The following is a 17,478-nucleotide window of genomic DNA, read 5'->3' as shown; positions in this document are numbered from 1 at the left end:
TGGGTGAAGGGGTGAGGCCTGTGCAAATTAGAACAACTAGTCAGCTAGAGGCCGTCATAACAATCCCATTAGATATGTGCATTTGAATAAATACTATTGAGTGCAATTGCTGTCCATCATTTCCAAATACACTCCGCTTTGGAGTGATTAGTAGAAGTACAAAAACAAATGTGAGTATTGTTGATCTATACAAGTTGTTTTCTTGACGGTCTCCCAAACTGTCCAGAGTGAAAGTCTATGTTGACTGACTCAAGTTTATTCAGCGATGTTGTCCTTTGTAATGATGACAGCAAATATAGGAGAACGCATTTTTATTTTGTCTGAGTCCAGGCCCAGCACTATTACCTTATTATCTCCTTACTAATCAAAATCTAATATTTTTTCTGATTCAGTCTGGCTGAAAAGATTACAGCACATCTCGTACTATTTCACAAGCAGGAGCTTGGTCCGCATTGCCGGCAGTAAGTCAGACTTGTTCCCAGTGCATGTTGGACTCCATCAGGGCTGCCCTTTGTCGCCGGTTCTGTTCGTAATTTTTATGGATTGGCGCAGCCAGGGGCCGGAGGGTGTCAGGTTTGGGGACCACACGATTTCATCTCTGCTCTTTGCGGATGATGTTGCCGTGTTGGCCCCTTCAAACCAGGACCTTCAGCATGCACTGGGACGGTTTGCAGCCGAGTGTGCAGCGGTGGGGATGAGAATCAGTACCTCCAAATCTGAGGCCATGGTCCTCAGTCGGAAAAGGGTGGCTTGCCCACTTCAGGTTGGTGGAGAGTGCCTGCCTCAAGTGGAGGAGTTTAAGTATCTAGGGGTCTTGTTCACGAGTGAGGGAAGGATGGAACGGGGGATTGACAGATGGATCGGTGCAGCTTCTGCAGTAATGCAGTCGATGTATCGGTCTGTCGTGGTGAAGAAAGAGCTGAGCCGCAAGGCGAAGCTCTCGATTTACCGATCAATCTACGTTCCTACTCTCACCTATGGTCATGAGCTTTGGGTCATGACCGAAAGGACAAAATCCTGGATACAGGCGGCCGAAATGAGCTTTCTCTGCAGGGTGGCTGGGCGATCCCTTAGAGATAGGGTGAGAAGCTTGGTCACCCGGGAGGAGCTCAGAGTAGAGCCGCTGCTAGGTCAGCTGAGGTGGCTTGGGCATCTGTTCCGGATGCCACCTGAACGCCTTTCTGGGAAGGTGTTCCGGGCCCGTCCCACCGGGAGGAGACCCCGGGGAAGACCTAGGACTTGCTGGAGGGACTATGTCTCCCGGCTGGCCTGGGAACGCGTCGGTGTCCCCCCGGAAGAGCTGGAGGAAGTGTCTGGGGAGAGGGAAGTCTGGGCATCTCTTCTTAGACTGCTGCCTCCGCGACCCGGCCCCGGATAAGCGGAAGATGATGATGATGATGAATTGGCTTCAATAAACAAATAGGTCTCTATCAAGTCCAGCTGTCTCATTTTATAATTGCCATTTTTGACCAAACTGCTGTGAAGCCATTTCTCCCTATGGATGCAAATATTCTTTGTTACACAGATACAAACACAAACACAAATACAAACATTTTAGGAATATCTATCCAAACAAATGATAAAGAATCAATTTTCCCTCAAATATAACCCCAAAAAACATAATCTTAACCCTAATCCTAACCCCAAACCAAACCCAACCTTCTAAACCTAAACAATAAACAATAATTTGCTAAATCAATTGTAACTTCCATCTTTCATTGGATTAAAATCAGAAATAGCCTTGTTCTTTTTAATGTCATTATTTTTTAGCAGAGCCTATGAACCATAGGCTCCTGCGAGGACCAGAGCCTCCTGGTTATCTGTTCTACTTGGTAATTAATACCCCTCACCTGGTGCCCCAGGTCTAAACCAGTCCCTGATCAGAGGGGTGCAATGGAGAGAAAGAAAACAGTGAAATTAGCTTATTATGTCCCGATAAACAAAGGAAGTAGGATGCGTCTCATGACATCTTCATGCCCAAGTGTAGCCGCCCGTCTAGACATAATTCCATAAATTGCTTAAGTGCCCAGAGTCTCTGGTTCAGTTTCCCCACTGAAGGCCTGCTGTTGTGGGTGACGATTTAGCATGTCAGGCGTGGATACAACACGGACAGAGGGGCCCACTGAGAAACAGAGACACTTTGAAGAGATGTCCATTTTAGACCTGACCGTTATGGCAGCAAATTTGCATTGACCTTAATGACCATGTTACCATGGAGACTGGTTGTGCCAAAGAAGTGGCGGCAGATTTAATGACAGGACAAAGAGGCGGACAGAAGGGAGGAAGGACAAGGAGAAAGAAAAACAGCAAACCATTTTAGATACTTTTAGATATTTTACTTTTAGATATTTGGGACGGTTTGAAAAATAGATGCACATTGGACATCTGTCAGGGCAACAGGTCAGAAGATTCTCCTGCCTGTAGATAATGATCTTTCTCCTGCCTGTCTCATTACCCAACCATCACAGCTGGCTGTAGATAAGGATCAACCACAGGGAAATCCAATTTTCTAAATGTTCATGCAACAATATTTGCGTTGTTTTAGAAAATAAATAGTTTTTTTCAGGTTTCTGTGTCATTACCAAAAAGCAGCACCCAACTCCATACCAGTGACTGAATTAGTGCCCTGTAACATATTTAACAGGTGTTTAAGTTTTTATCATCACAATGAAATTGTGTAGTATAAATCACTAACAAACAGAAAATACATCAAGATTACATCCCAGAATCCTCCCGAAGTGGTTTTTCAACCATCCAAAATAGAAGATGAGCAAAGGTTGGCTGTCTAGTGGTTTGTGTGGATAATATATGGTGGTTTAACTACCTGGGTAGTTGATGCAGCCACTCTTCCCTCCACGCTATTCTGTGTCTTTCTGCCTCTCTCTTTGTTATATTCCAACCAGACAGAATACTGATGATGTATAGCTTATGTCTGCCCTTTAGTATCCACATTCACACGCAATGACAAGCTTCAATGTGATATTCATGGTCACATGTCGATATTTGCATAAATCACAAGACGGGCCCCTTTAATACAAGTCCTTGAAACACAGAGACCCTAGCAATCTTACTATACAGCCTAATTTATTAAATGTTGCTCATGAAAAAGGCAGCACTTTATACATTACATTTTTAAATTGATTGTCGACTTCTGTCATGCCTCACTGCTCCAATAATGCTCCACATGTTAGTGGCACCCTCTCTAAAGAGATTCATATTTGGCAGTGAGTAGATGTATGTATGTACGTGTGTCTTTGTTCATGTATGTCTGTCAAGGTCTGATTCTGTGTCTTTTTGTGTTTGTGCACAGAATTGTTTGTGCGTGCTTGTATGCGTGTGTGTGAGAGAGACAGAGAAAGAGTGCTTGCATGCATGAATTACTAACCTGAGGAGGACAGAAAATCCCCACATAGAGCATATGGGTTTTGTAGGTCCCCAGTAGTAAATAGGGTTAGAACAGGGTAGGACGGGAGCGGAAGCGGAAATGGTTGCAAAATGTGATGACAGTTTCTGTGTGGCAGACACATGCTCTTTTAACAACAGACAGATATACAGAGAGAAGGAGAGACAGCCAGATAGAGAAATAGACAGACAGAGAGAGAGAGAGAGAGAGAGAGAGAGACAGCGATAACCGAAAAGAAAAAGAAACAGAGAGAGAGAAACAGACAGATAGAGAAACAGACAGAGAGAGTCAGAGATAACCAAAGAGAAAAAGACAGACACCACACAGAGAGTCTGTCCCCTTCCCCTGTAGAATAGTGGGGCTATGATCTCCCACTGAGAAATCAAAAGGATAAGTCAATCACACAGTTTGTCCATGCACACAAATGGCAAATAGGCATAAGCCAGGGAATAGGCTGCCATTTGAGATGCAGCACAGGTAATCCTGCCCTCCAAAATGGCGGCTGCATGGATAACTGGAGACCTGATGGAATCAGTCTTTAAATCCCAGGGATTTCCTTCTTGAGTGGCTGCCTGAAAAGCTCCTGCTTTTATTTTGTGCGTGTGTGCGCGCATTAGAGAAAGAAATATATGGTGAAAGAGTGAGAGAGAGTCAGAGGGAGTGGTAATCAGAGAGGAGAGGAATGTGACCTGGTGATTATTGGAGGATTTGAAGCCATGGCGATCAGACAGTCCGGTTTAGAAGTTAATCTACCCACTCTTCCTTTCTCCCGGTCTCCTTGACTTTCCTTTATGTTTCCCTAGTTTTCATGCCTTGTTTTTCACTCTCTGCTATCTCCATCTATTTTTCTCTCCAGGCAATTTTACTAGTTTATGATTAATGACTTCATATCCGATAAAAAAGAAAATGGGCCCTATCTTATTACAAGAAAGACTTTCTCACTGGAATTCTACAAAAAGTAATTATTCAAGTGATCAAATTTGAATAATTATTAAATTGAACAACTGTATGTTTAATGTAAAATTAGATTATTTAAACATTTGTTCGTTCTGAGTGCTAAAAACCAATTCTTCAATAACAGCATGAGTGTATTATTTCAAACAGGGGTGATGGCTTGCTCAGCCGGGTTGTAACAAAACCAGGCTCTACATTTAGGGCTGTTATAGAGTGGTCCCCTCAGATCCCATTCTGAAATCCCACCCTTCAATTGCAGAAAGCAGTCAATGACCCCGTCCAGGAGATTGGATATGTCCAAATGACTCCATATCCTTGTATAATACACCACATTAGACAAGAGCCCAATAGGTTATACCCTGTGGATTACAGCACACCACCCTCAGGGTACCATTTGGGAAACAGCGATTGACCCACGGCTGAATTTGTCCTTTAACTGTCACTTTGTCAATAAAACGCCCATCCAAACAGACGAATGCAGACGTGGCTAAATCGATGCTAGCCATTGACATGCTGAATCGGCGCCAGGCTTTTCTGTGAAAAACACGTTCAGACACACCTGGACACGTCCAATGATCGGTCTTGCTCCTCTGGGAATGGGTGAGGGAAAAAGCCATAGCCATTAATGGCATATTAAAAACTCATGAGATGTATGTTCTCTCATTCAGCTGAGGTCTTGGAGGAGTTTAGCACAGTAATCAAATGACAATTAAAGACAGTTTACAGCAATTGATTAGTTTCTCCTCATTATCCTTGTGTTGAGGGGTTTCAGTTAACTACTAATTCCTTGATGAGTAATTGTATTAGCTCCTTAAGAAACGGTAATGCCTACACTGTTCAAATCAAGTGCTTTGAAACACCAGAACTGAGTGGCAACTGAGCCATCACCAATTTAAAGAAAATTAAATCTTGAGTTAGCTGGAGCGTAACCATATTAAGCAAGACAATCAATGAATCTAATCACAAAATGTTCTTTAACTTTGTTCAATCAAATATAATTACATTTTAGCAACATCACAGATTTATTGTTGAACATTTTTGTTAAAATGAAGAGAACGAATCTTTGAAAACATTTCTTTTTTCTATTTTGCCTATTTCAACTCCCAACATAATATGAATTAATAATGTGACTGTGTGGTTTAGTGTGTAAAATAATCAGGGAAAATCAGAAGTGAATTACAATACAAATGTGTTCATTAGGCCCATATTGTCAATCAGTGTTTAGCCTATAAACAATTTGATTGTATTAGAAACAATAAGCCTTTTTATGCCTTTTTTATCCCTTTTTTATGCCTTTTGCATACAGTGAAACCCACAAAAACCTGCACTCTCCTAAAAAATATATAGTCAGATTCAAGAATAACTTTGGGTGTTTAAAACATGCAGCAAACACCAGGATTTCATGTCGGATGCACTACCTTTCAACGTTTGCGCGCATGATCAAGGTGTTTTATTAAGTGTCTGTGTTTTTACAGTGTAAGCTTTAGCTTCATTTTCATATCAGACGTCTGGTATGAAAATGCAACACTGGTTGTTTAGCCACTGTGTGAGGATTTCAGATATCATTTTATTTGTTTCTCCATGATGTAGAAGTGTGGCCATAAAGAATTACTGCTGCTGTACTATCTTTCCTTAGCAAGAACATCTCAATTCTCTACAAAGGATAGGGTTCTGGTCCAAAGTAGTGGCTACAGGGAATAGGGAAACATTTGGGACACGTACAGTATAGATATAGTAGTCATTTATAGATCAGAAGGAAACTCCAACTAGATTGATCAGGACTTGGGTAAACACTCTGTATTATCTTGTTTGTTTTCATATGTATTACAAGGGATGATGATACCTGTGTTACATTTTCAGAACAATTGTCTTTTTCTGTTCTGCAGTCAGGATCGATGAGTGACAGACCCGAATGACAGGGCCGGTTCTAGGCATAAGCAACAAAAACGGTCGATTAGGGCCCCCGACCACTAGGGGGCCATAACTGCTAATGAGACTCTAACTGCTAGGAGAAAGGGAGCACCAAATCAAATGTCGCAATGGCCAACAATCACAAGTAATCAGTATCTCAGTGGATATTGGTTTCAGTTGTTGCCTCCAGTTCATGTAGTTAAATCCAGCCCACTGCTCTTCTGGCAAACTTTCAACTATCTTTCCCCACTGCAGGAAAAAAAGCCCCCTAAAATATACATTTAAAAACCCACACTAAGGTGGTCATACATTGGATTTCAACCTTGTGCTTCTCACCTCCTTCCTTAAGGCTTCATTGTCAGTAATATGTTTGGCTTAATTCAAACTCACTTGAAGTCCTCTGTCATAATGCAGAGAAAGCCTGAGAGGGAGAGAGAATAAAGGACAAACACTGAAGATATTTGAGGGATTCAGTATGCTGCTAAAGAACAAACGTTACATTCTCAGAGAGAATCTGTTTTCTGTTGGGGCGCTTGTTAGCCTTTTGACCGTTAGGCATTTAGTGGAAACTGCTTTGGGAATACTGGCATCCTATTAATTTAATGTTCTTATATTTGCAGGTGCTATGTTCCAAATGATTCACTATTTCTTATATAGTGTATTAAATCTCACCAGAGAGTAGGGCCCTGTACACGAATAGAGTTCCATTTAGGTTGCAGTCAAACTTTTCATATTGACTGTTTCCTTTGAAGCCTATTAGAGGGCTGTGGGGGAATTCCATCCCATCAGAACAGACTGTTATTTGTAATTATTACATTTCAGATATTAATGTTGATCTTATATTGTTGTACTATACTAAAATAAATAAGAATGTCTGTACTTCTCTTATCCCACCATGAGGTAATCACTTTCTGTGATAAATATCTCTGTCTATTTGATAAATAGCCCTGTGTCCATCTGATTCTGGCAAATTCATGACGTCGGGCATTCAAGTATCGCATAGAATAGAGCATGTTGAATATACCTTCATCAGACAGAGCTGAATCCTTGACAACCACTGTACTGCAGCCAGTGAATCATGACTCTGCAGATGCTGTATGCGGCATCAAAACCAAGGAGAGCAATAGAGCAATGCCATCCCTCCCTTTATCTGACAACTGGGGTTGCATTCCGAATCGCAACCTTTTCCCTTTGCAGTGCACTATTAGCAGCCTTTCCCCTATACTGTGTTAATTAAAAATAAGTTGTGTACTATATAGGAAGAAAGGTGTAATTTAGGACGTAGTCTGGACCTGAGACAAGCTACACCTCCTGAACACTGAGTCGTCTGACTGGTACACATCCTTATCTTCTTCACCCTCAGTCCTGGCTGTAGCCCTCTCTCCCACCCACCCACCCACGCACACAACATACACTTCTTATCTTTCCCAGCCCCAGTTTGTTCTGCCCCAGAGGCTGGGCACCCATCCTGCCTTCCCTGACAAGATGTGCTGCGTGTCCTGGGTGGACATGACCACATCTGGCCCCCAGCCATCGAGAGACAGGCCGGCAGAGCATGATTCTTAACAACCTTTTATCGAACATAAATCAAATAAACGTTTGTAAGACATGTTGGTTTGTCCTCAAATTACCCCAATGTGAAAACAATCAAATCGTCATAGCACGTCTTCATAGATCTCCAACCCTGATTTTCAATTGTTATTATTCAGAATATCAATTATTATTCAGATTTTTTTATTTACATTTGGCTTACAGAGAATATTAGTCTAATTGGCCGCATGCTACCTTAAATCCATTAAGGTAGCATGGCAACCGGCTGCTCTATATACACTGTAACCAATTAGTCAAATCAGCTCAGCACACCGCAAGAGTGACAAACAATAACTGTTAGCAGGCCTCAAACTCCACATGAACCCAAACTATCCCATCTCAAAGTGAAATTTAAGTCATGTAATCATAATGTAAACAAACAGTCCCACAGAATACACAAAGTAACATTTCCTCAGGCTAAGTTTGTTTACATGTTTTCAGCTGAGCCTGGAAACAGACAGCGAAATTACTGTGCTACAATTTCATCCAGTCTGCTAGAGCCTGAGAATAGTCCTGCAGCAAAGGGACATTTGAATTATTATGTGTTGAAAGTCCTCCGCCAAGTCAGGGCTTGTTAATCTTTTGGAGATGCAAGGCCTGCTGAAGAGAGGATGGCCTGCCCTCTGCTCCTACACCCTATGAGTGGTTGGGTTTACCATTTCCCTCAGTGGCACACTTGACCTGTCAGTCGCAACCTCTATGTCCCTTACGACCTAGTCCCAGGCCAGTTGGCAGGACGGATCGGGACAACTGTAATTGCATTATAACCGTTCTGTTGCAATTCTTCCCCAACCGTTGTAATATGGATCCCCACGCACACACACACATGAATGTATCAAAACCAATATCCTGAAAAGTCAAATTAATGAAGTGCATCAGGTAACGGGAGTTGCCGAAAAGCAAAGCCTGGCTTGTAGCATCAGAAGGCAAACAATTTTCTACTTCCGGTACCAGAAATGAAATAGGAAGGGAATATTAATGTGTGTGTGTTTGCCTCTAGTGGATAAGCTGTGTCTGGTTTCCCAGAGAGGCAGAGGATATATGCCAGTTTCCACCATTATAGGGTATTGGGTCTCATCAGAAGTAGTGCCCTATGAAGATAATAGGGGGTTATTTATGACCTAGGCAGGCAGAGGCTGCTAGGATGACACTTCTCACAGGGCGTCTGGGATGACGTTTTATTAATGCCAGGCTGTGTTTGAACAACCCCAGTGTATGTGGGGGGATGACATTTCATTAATGCCAGGTTGTGTTTGAATAACCCTAGTGTGTGTGTGTGTGTGTGTGTGTTGGGGGGTGCATTCTTGCATATGTATCTGTGGGTTTATGCACAAACGTGATTGTTCACACAATGTGTACGTGTACATGCCGCGTGTGTTTATGTGTGGGTGGGTGTGTATATGTGTGGGTGGGTGACCAAGAGTTAATGTGTGTTGATGAATAACCCCAGAGCTGATTGTACTGAGTGGAAACCGTCAAGCAAACAAAACAATAGGAACACACAGACAGCGTGTGGGGTGGGGGGGGCTAGAATGGGTACAATACCTTTTTTAAGACAGGGGCCTTCATTAGTACCACAGCTTTCTATCTTTTGTAGTCAAACTCACAAAGCTCTTTTTTTGTATTCAAGAGTTCCTGAAAACACTAGCAAGAGAGTTTCCCGAGCTTGTCTCAAAAGGCAACCTAAATACTACACTAGTAATTTTTTTTTGCCCATTTAGTTTGAGGAAAGGCAAGGGAAGCATAGCATAATGGTTAAGGATAGATTTTGGGGAAGTCTAGGTCCAGGTAATTATTTAAGGCTAGCAAATTGTATCCTATTTTACATACAGTGACATTTACTTTGAATAAACTGTGACCATTACTTTGAATTCAATTGCTATGGGTTTAAACTGCTGACTGTCATCTTTAATTTGAAGGTATTTTCATTTGGATGAAATGACAGCATGTTTGGTACATAGTCCCGCTATTTTAGGAAACCTTATTAGTGCATGTTCAGTATATTATATTGTCAATGTCTAGTCTTGTTCTAGGCTTGGCATTTCCTTTTGGATTGAGTTGGTATCTGACAACATGAGACCCAAAGAAGTGTCCTCGCAAGTCAAGCTGGCCATCAGGAAGATTAATCTAAATAAATGGAGCAGAGACATAGCCAAAACCTGTGGCCATTTTGCCAAAAGGCACCTTAAGGGCTCTGAGACCATGAGAAAAAAGATTATCTGGTCTGATGAAATCAAGATTGAACTTTTAGGCGTAAATGCCAAGCATCATGTCTGGAGGAAACCAGGCACTGCTCATCACCTAGTTAATACAATCCTACAGTGAAGCATGGTGGTGGCAGCATAATGCTGTGGGGATGTTTTTCAGTAGCAGGAACTGAGAGACTAGCCACAATCAAGGGGAAGTTGGACATAGCACATTAAAGACAGATCCTTGATGAAATCCTTCTCCAGAGGGCTCAGGTCCACAGACTGGGGCGAAGGTTGATCTTCCAAAAGGAAAAAAATCATATCCAGACAGCCAAGACAACATAGGAATGGCTTCTGTACAAGTATGTGGATGTCCTTGAGTGGCCCATACAGTTCCCTGTCAAACATATCTGGAGAGACCTGAAAATGGCTGTGAGGCAACATTTTCCATCTAACCTGACAGATCTTGAGAGAATCTGCAGGGAAGAATTGGAGAAACTCGAATGCAGGTGTGCCAAGCTTGTAGTGTTGATGTAAAAAGAAGATGTGATATTTTGGTTTATGTTTAGCAAAAATTTCTAAAAACCTGTTTTTGCTTTATACTATGGGGTATAGTGTGCAATTAGGTATAAAAAAGGATATATACTTTTTTTTACAGTTTTACTGAAATTGGCCTTAACTGTTATGAACTAGGGATGCATGTAATAAAACATTCAAACAGACTGTCCAAAAATAATACGGATAAAGGTATTGTGAAAACTCGAGCACTCAGGACATATTTCTGTTCTCTAGACCAAACTGTTATCAGTAATTGCACACCATACACTTTCATTTTTGAATCACCCCAAGTGACATACTTTCAAATGTCTCCGTAGATGTCTGTGTACACCACAGAAAAAACTTTGAACAAGAATTCAATGAGTGTGCCAGATGTAGGTATCCATAGCCCAAACCCTTTGGTTAGTCAATTTTGTATGAATAGAACATCTGAAATTGGATGTACAGGAATGGATATCAACCAGTATGAAGAGTCTTTGGCCAAAAGGCCTTATTCATTCATTAATGCATTTTTAAGTATACAGTATATGTGTTCTCAGGAATCATTCTCTCCATCTTGATGTTTCAACTGAGCTACAGAGGACCTACAATGCACCACTACACACATATTTGGGAAATGTCAGTCAAAAGTTTCACGCTCACCATTAGCACACAATCTGTGCTGAGAGACATAGAAAGTTTTTAAAGAAAGATAGTATGCAGCATTCTCTCTCTCTCTCTCTCACACACACACACACACACGCTCCCTAATACCTCTCTCCTTCTCGTTTTCTTCCCTCTCTTTTTTGAATCTCTCTGGGGTGCACGGTGATACTTTTGGCTGCAGGGTTTCATTTCAGTTGGAAGTTTCTCCCTGTATTTCTCTTTTTTTCATTATATCCCTGTATCTCTCTCTCCCTCTCTCTGAAGCTGTTCCAGCATGGATCAAAGTGTTAGTGCTCTAGTGATTCCTCCTCTCTGCTCTGACTCAAGCTCCGACACACAGACAGGGAGACAAAGGTCTCGCTGTAGTTAGCCACAAGTAACTTTCTCAGAGCGTCACACACGCGCACGCATGCCCACACAATACTTCTTATCTGGCCTGATCCCGCGTGATTCTAGGGTCTGGTGAGCTCTGCTGCATGAGGTAGAAATTAAATACTTTACTTTCGGACAGATTCTAGCTCTGGTGTCAACAGGACCTATAACATGTGGTTATTAATGGGATCTTATGAAGACACTACCAAAATGTACACCCTATTCCCATGCAGTTCATAACTTCACTTAAAATCAAAGCTGGATTGGTCTTTTGTTTCAGAACACGTTTTTTTTTTAAACAAACACTGACAATTGCAGCCATTTAAAAATACACTTTGACAATATGTTTATTCCACTGTCCTTCTTTATGAGATCATGTGTTAAGGAAGAAACAGTTTCAGCACAGCATGTGGACGCACGCCAGTTCTCTGGATTATTTATTATGTAGGTATCTGTACTTTGTAGCCTGTTTGTTAACTTTGTTTTGTGTCAACATCTTCAGCAAAGACGGCAGCTTTTTTAAGATAGATATTTTTACCAGCTTAAGTAGATAGCAGCCCTTACATAAGGCAAATTCTTGAACTGCCCATATAGTATAAAATAGTTAGGGCTGGTTTTGCGGACACAGATTAAGTATAGTCTGGGAAGAAATAGAAAAAATCAAGCCCAATGGACATTTCAAACTCAAAAGGACATTTCAGTTTCCTTGCAAATTCAATATGACTTGACAATTTTGTCATTTGTAGTATACAGAACTTTTGTCTGTATGCCTTTGTGACCAGCTTGTAAGTAGCTTTACATGTTTCATAAACTGGAATTTGATCCAGAAATGAAACAACATACACTTTTTGAGCTTCCTTTCCCTCAAGAACACTTTGGAGAAAGAGTGAACAGATTTCAGGCGGTTATTTAAGCAAGCCATTTACACAGATTAAAATGTACATCCAACTCCTTATCTTTGTGTGGCAGTCTAAGAAAGCTGTTGTGACTTATGAAGAGCTCTGTTAAGGGTGTAGGATGGCCTGACTTTATTTAAAATGAGCCCAGTTTTTCATTTGTTTTGCTTCCAAAAGCATTTTGTTTACTTAAATGGCATGCTTATGATCATTACTGTTTTCACATACCCAGATTACCCGCATGCCCTGGTCATACCCAGATTACCCGCATGCCCTGGTCATACCCAGATTATCTGCATGCCCTGGTCATACCCAGATTACCTGCATGCCCTGGTCATACCCAGATTACACGCATGCCCTGGTCATACCCAGATTACCCGCATGCCCTGGTCATACCCAGATTACACATATTGCCCAGGTCATACCCAGATTACCTGCATGCCCTGGTCATACCCAGATTACCCACATGCCCTGGTCATACCCAGATTACCCACATGCCCTGGTCATACCCAGATTACCCACATGCCCTGGTCATACCCAGACTACCTGCATGCCCTGGTCATACTCAGATTACCCGCATGCCCTGGTCATACCCAGATTACCCGCATGCCCTGGTCTTGGACAAAAAAAAAATCCAGTTCTCCACTGAGCTAAATTTTTTTACATCAGAACTAGGCTCAATCTGTGTCCGAGGACTGTTACTCCTATTTTACTGAGTTAATTAATGTTTCTAGATGGGAGGGTTCTCCTCTACACACAGCTGTGTCAAGCGAAACAATTGTTCAATTTATGACAAAGTGCTTTGAATTAATTATAAGATTTGATTTACATTTACCTAGCATTTATGTGCACTTAAATAGGGATTTACACAAAATATGAAATTCTAACTCACTTTAGTTTTCGTTGGGTTGTATATAACTTTCACAATGGTTTAATGTTCATATGACACCTATCTTGGTGGTCAGTGACTAAAATAACATGGAGCTTCAGAGTAGGTGAGAAGAGTGATCTTAATTTTCATGGGAAACGGCATATAAGTGGAAGACAACTTAAAATCTACAAAAACTATAGGTTTTCTAATCGAAAAACTTCACACTGCCAAAATTTTAAGCAAAATACAATACTGTGCATAGTCTTTAGCCATCTGAAAGCTATTTATCTGGGCAGTAAGAGTTTAAAAACACAATATTAGGATGACTCTTAAATAAATAAACATTATAATACATATAATGCAAAGTAACTAAAACATTTTGTTGTTTGATAGGTAATTGACATCTTGTGCGAGTGTAACCAGGTCGGGCTAATCTATTTTTCCTATCGACAACGCCACCTAGAATTAACAAGAGCTCTAGGAACTCAACCAAAAGTTACAATAAATTCTCATCAGACTACAAACTATGATCAGGTTCGTTTGGAGGGAGGAGCAGTATATAAAGTATCCCAAAGGCGAAGCTATACTTTAATCAATATTTTATTGCACCACAACTTCAATATGTATTTACATTAACAATAAATTGCATTACAATACTTAAAACATCGAGCAATAAAATATATATATGAAAACCCATATCCATGTAAATGTCCCAGTCCCTGAGATGCAGCGTACACCGGCGACCAGCCGAGCAATCCGCTTCTTTCCACCGGAGTTCGGCCTTCGTCTAACTGGCAGGAAAGGGCTAAACCGGAAAACAGAGGAAGACAATGTGCCAGTCTGGTGTTCTGTTAACTAGGCTCAAAACGGTCACTCCAGAGGAGTATACCACGTCTGTCATCCACGACCAGGATCCTACATACAGGACAACCACTCTCCGTATACCCAAACAGAGCGCAACAATCTCTCCACGTTAGCGTACTCAAACTCTGCCCGGGTCACAGACAGGAGTAGCCCATTCCCCGGGATGGGCACGTCTAGCCTTATGGGTATACGGGATCCTACGTGGATCCTCTGGCTCGTAGATCTTGTGTCTCACGTAGTAACTTTTCCACCGCTTCGAGCTGTCTCCGGTGTCCTTCTTCTCGGTGTCCGGTCTTTATTTCCTGTTCTTATTCTACAGTCCAATCAATAGCCTCATTGTACAGGTCGAAGTTCACGGGTTGTTAGCAAATTAACGAATAGAAAAATAACACAAAAGCACTACAAACAAAACACCAATCACAACACTAAACCACACACAATATCCAAACCAAAATCACAGTAAATCAAGTCACAAACATAATCAAAATACATGCACAATTAATATCCAACCCGTGACACGAGGGCTAGAAGAAATTTGAAAACTGAGAAATATGGAAAATTCGAAATACCATAACATAATTTCAACTCTGTGGGATTACTTGGACACAAATATTGAAAGGAGGCAAATCTTTTATGAAGCTTGGAAGAATTTACTATGGGCTTACTTACTCTGTAATCTTTCAAAGCAAATGGCATCTATTTCGCAAGGAAGGCCACACAAAATGCTGAAGAAATACTATACGTTTTTTGTTACTTTTCACTGTCATAATTTGTATGTTTTATTCTCAGCTCAAATAAATGGCATTGAAGACTTTTGTCAGGTGTCCTAAGACTTTTGCACAGTACTGTAGCTCCAACGTTTTCAGTTCATCGCTACTCCCAGAAATTAATAATGTAACTCCTCGTAACTTCCAGCACCTCAAATACCAACACTGCCAACACAATAACATTTATCCTACTGGATTTCTAATCCCCTTTTGTTGTGCCATTAATTACTGTTGTTTAGAAACGCAACAATACCCACCATCTTGGCATGTAACTTTTCTGGATCCGGCTGGCAAGAGGCCAACTCTGCAGCCTATCCACCCCCTGAAGTGCTCAGGAGTATAATTAGTTCCCAAAAAAAAAAATCACTGCTTCGACAAATGGAATGGTCTGTTTAGCCCTGACTTTGGTAACGTCTTTCTGCTTTGCCCTCTTCAGATGTTAGCTACACGATTTGATCCAGAGTTGCAACACTTCACTCTTCCAAAAGACCCCTCCCACAAAATCTCTTGGCTTCTCTCTTCTACAATCATTTTTCACATGGCCATAGGCATTTCAGTATTCACACCGCATCATTCTCAGGATGAATGCTCTGACAGGGTTTTTCATACACCCACTTCAACGTCACCTGGGTAGAAAGGAACTCTGCATCAAAGAACAATGGAACAGAAAAAAAACTATTCATCTTAACATCATTCACCACCCGATGTATTCAGCGTGCATCAATCAGTCCTTGTACATTCTTCATTTCCATAAGATCAACTTCCAACGCTACTCCAGAAATCACTTTTTTCACAGAGGGTGATTCGGAAGTGCTATACTCAACACAACATAGCCTTTGAATTGGGAGATGTGTAACATGCACTTTTTCTGATGCACAGAAATGCACTAAATCAGTACTAATCCACTTTCCGTTGTCCTCACATCCTTTCCCAACACCCTTTCCAGCAGCTCGGCCCCCTAAAATGGATTTATCAGATTTTAGGGGGCTCTATCCTCGCCTTCAATAAACTGTACACCCACCAGAATGTGTATTATTAAACCACAATATTTTTCCTAGTCTTCCCATTTCCTGGCATAGCAAACCTAAATTCTCCCACCATCTGATTGAAGATCAAATGTACTCCTCCGCCTTCTTCTTACCACAGACACCATCCCTATAGCCTATGTACCGAGCCACTCTCCGGCTCTCCTGGCTGCCTGTCATTAAGGCTCTCATTCAGGGCCAGACAGCTCTCATCACCAGCTCTTAACTCGACTCTTCAACTTGAAGCACCCGCCAGCAGCTATTAAATACTAGCTGTCCCCAGCCCAGTTGAAAGAAAGCCGCACTAACGAGGAGAACAGCACAGACAGTACACATGCAGACTAACCATATTACTGGCAACCCCATTTAAGTTGCCTGAATCAAAACGCAATTGGAAAATCCGGTGAATTGCTTTGGCCCGTAACACCCTGTGGTCAATGGATGTTTAATACATGTTTTATCTGTGTTCCTGATGTGTGAATCTGTATCATGTGCAGTATTATGTGTTTGCATTCCTAAAAGGGTCAATTGACATTCAGGGTAAAGGGTGGTCCTATTCAAGCCCTGTGTTTTCATTGTTTGGGACACAGGGAGAGAAAATGGATTTTGTGCTAGTGCCACTGTAAAGGAGTCGTTCTGAGCACCCCACTTGTGCTTTGATTTATCCTCAGTTTCATGTTTTATTGTTCTTCTTATCTTGGTTGGGACACGTTTTCTCACAGCTTTATTTCGCCAACAGTTAATAATCACCATCAACCTGAGATTAAGACGTACTAAATCTCCCTTTTTCTATGTAACATCCGGCTTGTCTTGAAGCACCCGTTTCTTGTCTAATATTGCCCTGCTGATTTGCTGGGGACTGTGGCGATGCAGTTATCATGGCACGGCGCCTGCTCTCTCTTGACGGCAGTGAGGAAACTGAGCTGCTCGTTATCACCCATTAGGGCTGTGTTTGTATCTGTGGGACTGCTGTTATGGTTTGCATAATGAGAGCCAATGAAATCACAGAGGACGGACGAGAGCTAACAGCCTCATAGAGCAGGTGGCAAACACAAACACAGCACCAGAACAGAGGTACTGGATACTGTCATTGCGGCATCTGACAGGTGGAACAATGCCATCCTCATCACATGGTAATGCCAGGCTTTGTCTATTTTATTCTGTGTTCTAGGTTTTCAGTCACACAGAGTAACCTAATATAAATCAATTACCACACAACAGACACTTCATCTGTCTCCCCATTGTGTCTAAGGATTGTAACATCGGAATTTGTCACATCTTACAGTAAGAGAAGTTTGAGGTTAATTTGAATACAGACAAGTCAAAATTAATTGAAACCAGCTCAAGTGAGACATAAAGCATGAAAGATCAAGATAAATCGTTTACCCAGATTATTTGCCCTTTTTGCAAAGTAAAGATTACATACCAAAATC

This window comes from Esox lucius, chromosome 4 (genome assembly GCF_011004845.1).
Source record: "Esox lucius isolate fEsoLuc1 chromosome 4, fEsoLuc1.pri, whole genome shotgun sequence".
NCBI lineage: Eukaryota > Metazoa > Chordata > Actinopteri > Esociformes > Esocidae > Esox > Esox lucius.
The sequence above is the reverse complement of the archived record's forward strand: the minus strand, read 5'-3'. Positions refer to the sequence as shown.